Source organism: Hylobates moloch, unplaced genomic scaffold (genome assembly GCF_009828535.3).
Source record: "Hylobates moloch isolate HMO894 unplaced genomic scaffold, HMol_V3 SCAFFOLD_18, whole genome shotgun sequence".
Taxonomy (NCBI): domain Eukaryota; kingdom Metazoa; phylum Chordata; class Mammalia; order Primates; family Hylobatidae; genus Hylobates; species Hylobates moloch.
Genome location: NW_026652293.1, coordinates 45,974,322 through 45,984,048, shown reverse-complemented (window position 1 = coordinate 45,984,048; position 9,727 = coordinate 45,974,322). Strand labels below are relative to the sequence as shown.

The window sequence follows — 9,727 nt, the reverse complement described above, 5'->3', positions numbered from 1 at the left end:
CACTGCACCTGGCCTCTCCTATCTGTTTCTTCATTCATCCTGCTGCAATGTTTTTGATTGCAGAATTTGAAGAAAATCTGTATAGCAGAAGATATGTAGTTAGAAGGGGAAAGTATTTTAATAGTCTTTGTCACATAATTTTGGATATTATTAGTTACCACACTAAAACTTAAAAAGGGGTAGTGTTTTTAAAGCCTTATTGTTGTTTGAACTTTGCCTGTTATCTCAGTGAACTTTACCTATTCTGTTACATTAATAGGTCTGTGTTGCACGTTTTAGAAATATATGTATTTTTTGTATTTCAATAGCTTTTGGGGTACAAGTGGTTTTTGGTTACATGGATGAGTTGTACAGTGGTGAAGTCTGAGATTTTAGTGCACCCGTCATCCAAGTAGTGTACATTGTACCCAATATGTAGTTTTTTATGCCTCACCTCACTTGCGTCTTCCCCCTTCTGAGTCTCTAAAGTCCATTATACCACTCTGTATGCCTTTGCATACCCAGAGTTTAGCTTCCATTTATGAGTGAGAACACATGGTATTTGGTTTTCTATTTCTGAGTTACTTCACTTAGAATAATGGCCTCCAGCTCCATCCAATTTGCTGAAAAAGACATTATTTCATTCTTTTTATGGTCAAGTAGTATTCCATGGTGTGTATATACACCACGTTTTCTTTATCCATTCATTGGTTGATGGGCATTTAGATTGGTTCTATATCTTTGAAATTCTGAATTGTGCTGCAATAAACCTATGCATGCAAGTATCTTTTTGATATAATGACTTATTTTCCTTTGGGTAGATACCCAGTAGTGAGATTGCTAGATTGAATGGTAGATCTACTTTTAGTTCTTTTAGGAATCTCTATACTGTTTTCCTTAGTGGTTGTACTAATTTACATTCCCACCAGCAGTATAAGCATTCTCTTTTTACCACATTCATGCCAACATATATTTTTTTGACTTTTTAATAATGACCATTCTTGCAAGGATAAGGTCCTACCTCATTGTGGTTTTAATTTGCATTTCCCTCATGATTAGTGATGTTGAGCATTTTTTCATTTGTTTATTTTCCATTTGTATATCTTCTTTTGAGAAATGTTTATTCATGTTATTTGCCCACTTTTGGTGGGATTTTTTTTTTCTGATTTGTTTGAGTTCCTTGTAGATTCTGAATATTAGTCCTTTGTGGAATGAATAGTTTGAAAATATTTCCACCCAATTCTGTGGGTTGTCTGTTTATTCTGATGATTATTTCTTTTGCTGTACGGAAGTTTTTTTTAGCTTAATTAGGTCCCATTTATTTATTTTTGATTTTGTTAATTTGCTTTTAGGGTCTTAGTCATGAATTCTTTCCCTAGGCCAATGTCCAGAATAGTTTTTCCTAGGTTATCTTCCAGAATTTTTATGGTTTCAGGTCTTAGATTTAAGTCTTCAATCCATCTTGAATTGTTTTTATGTAAGGTGAGAGATAGGGATCCAGTTTCATTCTTCTACATGTAGCTGTCCAGTTTTCCCAGCACCATTTATTAAATAGGGTGTCCTTTCCTCAGTTTATGTTTTTGTGTGCTGTGTCAAAGATCAATTGATTGTATTTGGCTTTATTTCTGGGTTCTCCATTCAGTTTCATTGGTCTATGTGTCTACACTTATAGCAGGATCATGCTGTTTTGGTAACTCTATAGCCTTGTAGTATAATTTGAAGTTAGGTAATGTGATGCTTCCAGACTTGTGCTCTTTGCTTAGGATTGCTTTGGCTATTGGGGCCCTTTTTTGGTTCCATATGAATTTGAGGATTGTTTTTCCTATTTCTGTGTAAACTGACGTTGGTATTTTGATAAGAATTGCATTGAATCTGTAGGCATTGCTTTTGGCAGGACAGTCATTTTCATGATATTGATTCTTCTAATCCATGAGCATAGGATGTGTTTCCATTTGTTAGTGTCATCTATGATTGCATTCAGCCGTGTTTTGTAGTTTTTTTTTTTTTTCTTATAGAGATCTTTCACCTCCTTGGTTAAGTATATTTGTAAGTATTTTTTGCAACTAGTGTACAAGGGATTGAGTTCTTGATTTGATTCTCAATTTGGTTGTTGTTGGTATATAGCAGTGCTACTAATGTGTACATTGATTTTGTAACCTGAAACTTACTGAATTTGTTTTTCAAATCTAGAAGTCTTTTGGAGGAGTGTTTAGAGTTTTCTAGGTATATGAAAGGGCATCATATCATTGGTGAGCAGCAATAGTTTGGCTCTTCTTTTCCACGTTGGATAATCTTTACTTTTTTCTCTTGGCTAATTGCTCTGGCTGGGACTTCCAGTACTATGTTGAATAGAAGTGGGCATCCTTGTCTTGTTCCAGTTCTCAGGAAATGCTTTCATCTTTTCCGCATTCAGTGTGATGTTGACTATGGGTTTGTAATATGTGGCTTTTATTATTTTGAAGTATGTTCCTTCTATGCCTAGTTTGTTGAAGGTTTTTATCATGAATGGATGCTGGATTTTATTGAATGCTTTCTCTGCATCTATTGAGATGGTCATATGGTTTTTGTTTTTAATTCTGTTTATGTGATGAATCACATTTGTTGATTTGTATATGTATGTTAAACCACCTTGCATCTCTGGAATGAAACCCACTTAATCATGGTATATTATCTTTTTGATATGCTGTTGGATTCAGTTAGTTAGTATTTTGTTGAGGATTTTTGCATCTATGTTCATTAGGGATATTGGTCTGTAGTTTTCTTTTTAATGTCCTTTCCTGGTTTAGATATCAGGGTGATACTGGCATCATAGAATGAGGTAGAGAGAATTTCCTCTTTCTTAATTTTTTGGAATAGTTTCAGTAAGATTGGTACTCATTCTTTGTCTAGTACAATTCAGCTGTGAATCCATTCGGCCCTGGGCTTTTTGTTTTGTTAGCATTTTTTTTTCGTATTATTGATTCAGTCTCACTGATTGTTACTGATCTGTTCAGGATTTCTATTTCTTCCTGATTTAATGTAGGACATTTGTATGTATCTAGGAATTTATCCACTTTCTCTAGATTTTTTAGTTTGTGTGCATAGGGGTATTCATAGTAGTCTTGAATGATCTTTTGTATTTCTGTGATGTTGGTTGCAGTGTCTCAATTTTCATTTCTAACTGAACTGATTTGAATCTTCTCTCTTCTTTTCTTGGTTAATCTAGCTAATCTATCCATTTTCAATTATTTTTTCAAAGAATCAACTTTTTGTTTCATTGATCTTTTGAATATTTTTGGTCTCAATTTCATTTAGTTCTACTCTGATCTTTGTTATTTCTTTTCTTTATTTTTAACTTTTATTTTAAGTTCAGGGGTACAAGTGCAGGTTTGTTATAGGTAAATTTGTGTCTTAGGGGTTTATTATACAGATTATTTCATCACCTACATATTAAACCTAGTACCCATTAGGTATTTTTCCTGACCCTCTCCCTCCTCTCACCCTTCACCCTCTTTAAGGCCCCATGTATGTTGTTCCCCTCTATGTGTCCATGTGTCCTCATCATTTAGCTCCCATTTATTATTTCTTTTCTTCTGCTAGCTTTGGGTTTGGGTTGTTCTTGTTTCTCTACTTCCTTGAGGTGTGACATTAGGTTGTCAATTTGTGATCTTTCAGACTTTTTGCTGTAGACATTTAATGCTATAAACTTTCCTCTTAGCACTGCTTTTGCTGTATCTCAGAGATTTTGATAACTTGTGTCACTATTACCATTTATTTCAAAGAATTTTTAAATTTCCATCTTGATTTCATTGTTAACCTAAAAATCATCCAGGAGCAGATTGTTTAATTTCCATGTATTTGTATAGTTTTGAGGGTTCCTTTTGGAGTTGATTTTTAGTTTTATTACACCGTGGTCTGAGAAGATACTTGATATGATTTCAATTTTTAAAAATTTATTGGGACTTGTTTTGTGGCCTATTACATAGTCTATCCTGGTGAATGTTCCATCTGCTGATGAGAAAAATGTATATCCTTCAGTTCTTGGGTAGAATGTTCTGTAAATACCTGTTAGGTCCATTTGTTCTAGAGTGTAGTTTAAGTCCATTGTTTTTGTGTTGACTTTATGTCTTGATAATCTGTCTTGTACTTTCGATGGAGCGTTGTTGTCCTTCACTATTATTGTGCTGCTGTCTGTCTCACTTCTTAGGTCTAGTAGTAATTTTTTAAAAATTAATCTAGGAGCTCCAGAGTTAGGTACATATAATTCAAGGATTGTAATATATTCTTGTTGGATTGATCCTTTTATCATTATATAATGATCTTCTTTGTCTTTTTATTTTAACTGTTGTTGCTTTAAAGTCCATTTTATCTGATATAAGAATACCCACTCCTATTCCCTTTTGGTTTCCATTTACATGGAATATCTTTTTCTATCCCTTTACTTTGAATTTATATGAATCATTATATGTTAGACAAGTCTCTTGAAGACAGTAGATACTTGATTTGTAATTTTTAAATCCATTCTGCCAATCTGGATCTTTTAAGTGGAACATTTGGGCCATTTATGATCAAAGTTAATATTCAGATGTGAGGTAATGTTCTAGTCATCCTGTTGATTGTTACCTAGATACTTTGTTTTCTTCATTGTGTTATTGTTTTATAGGATCTGTGAATTTTATGCTTTCAAGAGGTTCTCTTCTGGTGCATGTGAAGCATTTGTTTTAAGATTTAGAACTCCTTTTAGCATCTCTTGTAGGGCTGGTCTGGTGGTGACAAAGTCTCTCAGCATTTGTTTGTCTGAAAATGACTTTATTTCTCCTTCATTTATGAAACTTAGTTTTTCTGGATACAAAATTCTTGGTTGAGAGTTATTCTGTTTAAGGAGGCTAAAGATAGAACCCCAATCCTTTCTGGCTGGTAAGGTTTCATTGTTTTCTGTGCAGACAGTCCCTGACTTATGATGGTTTGACTTATGATCTTTTGACTTTATTTTTTATTTATTTATTTATTTTTTGAGATGGAGTCTTGCTCTGTCGCCCAGACTGGAGTGCGGTGGGGCAATCTCGGCTAACTGCAAGCTCTGCCTCCTGGGTTCACGCCATTCTCCTACCTCAGCCTCCTGAGTAGCTGAGACTACAGGCGCCCACCACCATGCCCGGCTAATGTTTTGTATTTTTAGTAGAGACAGGGTTTCACCGTGTTAGCCAGGATGGTTTCAATCTCCTGACCTCGTGATCTGCCCGCCTCAGCCTCCCAAAGTGCTGGGATTACAGGCGTGAGCCACCGCACCCGGCCCTTTTGACTTTATAATAGTATGAGAGCAATGTATTTGGTAGAAACTGTACTCTAAGTATCCATAGAACCATCTTGTTTTCACTTGCAGTATAGTATTCAATAAATTATATGAGATATTCAACATTTCATTATAAAACAGTTGTTGTGTTGGATGATTTTGCACAACTGCAGGCTAAGGTTAAGTGTTCTGAGCATGTTTAAAGTAGGTTAGGCTAAGCTATGATATTCAGTGGGTTAGGTGTATTAAATGTATTTTCAAATTACAATATTTTCAACTTATGATGGGTTTATTGGGACATAACCTCGTCATAAGTCAAGAAGCATCTGTATAAACATATCTTTGTGTTCTGACTGTTTTCAAGGCTTGTTCTTGTTTTCATAGTTAGACCCTGACATGTCTATGTGTGTTTTTCTTTGTATTTATCTTACTTGGTGTTCACTGAGTATTTTGAATCTATTAATGTATGTCTTTACTAAATATGGAAATGTTTCAGCTATTATTTTTTCCAATGTTTTCTTTCCCATTTTTATTCTCTTCTCCTTCTGGGTCTTCTATTACATGTATTTTGACCATTTGGCATAGTTTTGAAGATCCTGAGATTTTGTTCATTTCTTCTCCAATCTTTTTCTTTCGTTTTCTTTAGATTGGCTACTTTCTATTGGTTTATCTTCAAGTTCATTACACTTTTGCCCACCCCCACAATTTGTGTTAAGTCAATTGATCCTGTCAATTTAAAAAGATTTCATTATTGTGTATTTCAGTCCTAGTTCTTTTTTGCTTTAGTATCTCTGCTTAGATCTCCTATTGGTTCACTTACTAAGAGCATCTTCCACAATTATTTAAAAATATTTATAACTTTTACTTTAAAGTAATTATCTGCTATATCTAACATCAAGGATATCTTGGGATTGGTTTCTTGACTAGAGGTCATGTTTTTCCGTTCTTTGCCTATCTAGTAATTTTTGATTATACTGAACATTGGTAATATGTTATAGAGATTTTTGATTCTGTTATTTTCCTCTGAAAAAATGTTAACTTTTATTCTAGTGGGTAGTAAGGGGTTCAATTAGTGTCTCATCACCTTAAATTTCTGTAGGCTCATATTTATGCTTTGATAGGCAGGCCCTGTGGAAAGCCCATGTCTTTCCCATGCTCCTCTAACTTAGTGGGATCAACCTCAAAGTCTGTGTCCCTTGTGAATTTTGTGAAGGCCTGGTTTTAGGCTTTGTTAGGGTAGATCTAAAGCTGTGCTACACAATATGGCAGCCACATGTAGCAATTTAAATTTATATTAAATAAAATAGTTTAAAATAATTTTCTTAGTTGCACTAGTTATATTTCAAGTGCTCAGCAGCCACCTGTTGCTAGTGGTTATCATTTTGGAAAGTACAGATAACATTAATATTATCGCAGAAAGTTATATTGAACAGTGCTTATCAAAAGTATGCCTTACTCTAGTTTGTGGTTCTTATTCTTAAATTGTCACCATTTTGGTTTCTCAGTTGGAGCATTGAAATGTGAATAAGATGTCTTTGCTCCGGCTGGACTCTATCTCCTCTGCCTTCTAGAACTGTTTAACTTCTAGCATCTCTGTTCTGTTATCTATCCTGTTGTAGTTACATTGTGGTAAGCCTGTGTACTCTCATCCTGAGAAGGCATAGCCTAGTTCTCCGTGAAGGACTCCATAGGGCACCCATATACAGGCTTCTGGGGACCCCTGTCTGTGCAGTTCACTCCTCTCTGGTGCCGTGCCCTACAGGCTGTAGTCATGTCAGCTGCTCTGAACTCTGGCTTCTGCCTCATCAGCTCATCAGAACTACTATGCTGTGCTCAGACTCTAGCTCTCTGCTCTGCAGTGAGGGAAACCATTGCCAGAGAGCTGGGGCAATTGTGGGGCTCACCTTGCAAGCTTATCTCCTTTCAGGGATCACGTCATGTGTTGCCTGTTGTCCAATGCCAGAAAACTGTTGCCTTCCACATTTTGTTCAGTTTTATGTTTGTTCTGTTTTGTTTCAATCGTGGGAGGGATTTCATACCAGTGATTTCATCATATCATGAAGTAGAGCTCCTATTATTTAGCAAACAACTTAAAATCATAAATACAAACACCTGTTTTTAAAAGTTCCTTTGCTTCTGGATGGTTCTCATTGGAAATTCACCCTGATTAGTGAGTAGCATCACACTGTTTTGCTGGCTCCTCTTTCCTTCTCCTCTTTCCGTTGCTTCTCTTTTTTTCCCACTGAGATTCTCTGGGATTTATTTTCTTCTATCGTGCAGAGGACACAGCTCTCCACACCTTCTGCCCTCAAATCTGTATAATCAAAGTCAATGAAATTCCTAGCAGAGCAAAAAAGTCCTTCTCCCATTTAATAGGATCTGTCCTCTTTAGAAGATGGTTGTAGTTATAGATAGCAAGTATTTTTTTCTTCTAATTTTTATTGTTGTTATTGTATTATTAGCTACCTTATCTCTATACTTCACACCTAGACCTCTCTCAAATCTATTCACTGCCCATTGGTCAGAATGAACTTTGTAAAACTGACCATGTTACTCTTCTTTAATGACTTCCTATAGCAGATAAGATCTAATATCCCCAACTGACATAGAAGTTCTTCCATGATCTCTTCCTTTTCGTGTCTCCAGCTTCATCTCTTGTTTTTCTGCACTAACCCCCAACACCCTCACATACACATAGCCCCAGCAAAACAAAAATGTTTGTGGTTTTCAAAACACACCAAAATTTTTCTTTCCTTTATGCTTTTTCTCATGTCTCTTCTGTCTAGAATCCCCTCTCCTTCCCCCTAATTTTCCCATCTTTACCTGGCTACTCTGACTCATTCTTCAAGACATGGTTTAAAAATATTTTCCTTTTGAAATGATTCCCTGGGTCTGAACTTCTGCAGCTGGAACAGGTACCTCTTCGGGGTTGCTACTGAGCTTCCTTCTGTCAAATCCCGCGTTGACTAGGAGGGAAGAACTCTGTCCAGTTGGTCTCACCAGTGCTTAGTATAGAGCTTGGCACATAGTGTGTGTTAATTTCTGCATTAATTTAGTCACCCAATAAATGTTTACTGAGTACATGGCACATAGTGTGTGTTAATTTCTGCATTAATTCAGTCACCCAGTAAATGTTTACTGAGTACGTAGCACATGCAAGGCAGTGATCCAAAATCTCTGTTTTTGGACATTTATTTTCTGGTGAGAGAGGCTGAACACAGGCAAACAGGTAGATAATATAATTTAGAAAGTGATGAGTCTTTCTCTAAAGCAATGTAAGGGCATAGTAAGCAATGGGGATGCTATTTTGGATAGTGTCCCTCTTTGATGAGGTGGCATTTGAGCAGAGACGTGAATAAAGTAAGGGAAGGAGCTGTGCAGATACCTGGGGAAGCATCATTTTAGGAGAGACAACAAAGAATCTGAAGTGGGAACTCTCTAGGTGTGCTCAAGGAAGAGCAAGCAGACTGGTGAGGCTGGAGCAGAATAAGTGAGGAGGGCAGTGAGACAGACAAGTCCCAGATCATCAGACCTTCTAGACTAAAGTAAGGAATTTAGTCTTTTTCCCCTAAGTTGAATGGGAAGCCATTGGGAGGTTTTGAGCAGGGGCATTATATGATCAGACTGGTGTTTTTAAAGGATCATGCTGGCTTCTCTGCTGAGAACAGACTGGAGGAGCAAGAGAGGGAACTTGGAGACCAGTTAGAAGATAATTGCAGTGTTCAGTTTGGCAGCACATATAGTAAAACTGGAATGATACAGAGAAGATTACCATGGCCCTTGTGCAAATATTACATGCAAATTTGTGAAGTGTTCCATTTATATATATATGTATTTTAAAAGAAGGTAATTGCAGTCGTCAAGGTGAGAGAACATGGTGGCTTGAACCAGGGTGTTAACTTCGGACTTGGGGAGAACAGCTTACAGTGTATTTGTGGAATAATAAAGGAATTAAGTTTCTTTATATTGAGCTCCCCTATGAGCCTGTAAGCCTTTGGAAGGCAAGGCCTGTGTCTGATTTATCATTATATTCTGAGTACATTATATTCAAATCCTGTTAAATATCAAGAGTACAATATTATCATTTAACCCTCTTTATCTTTCTTGTTTTTTAATAGATGAATTGCCAATCATGGCATAAATAAAAGGAAGAATGATAAAATATCTCATTGTTACCCCTGTTTTCCAGATGAGGAAACTGAGGTACAGAGAGGTTAAATCTCTTCATCAAGTTATCAAAAGCCACAACATAGTGGAGTCAGTCTTTTATCTCAGGTCTGTTTGACTCCACAGCCCTGACATTTTCCATTCCATGAGCCTAGGCTGGCGGAGAGAGCCCTTGGGTGCCATGGTAGGAAAGGTTGGATGTGTAAGCCCTGGTCAGGAGGAGCAAACTCCAGCCATGGTGTCAGATGGAGCCTCTTTCAAGAACAAAGTCGTGAGATACTTGCTGGGCAATGACATGATTTTGGTCAA

The 9,727-nt window shown here is 36.4% G+C and overlaps 1 non-coding gene across 1 annotated transcript; it reads left to right on the top strand.

The window, feature by feature from the left end:
* Positions 1–8,969: 8,969 nt before the first annotated feature.
* LOC116458217 (U6 spliceosomal RNA) lies at positions 8,970–9,076 on the top strand. The gene has a single exon (XR_004245262.1). It is a non-coding gene; the product is annotated as a U6 spliceosomal RNA (small nuclear RNA).
* Positions 9,077–9,727: the final 651 nt, after the last annotated feature.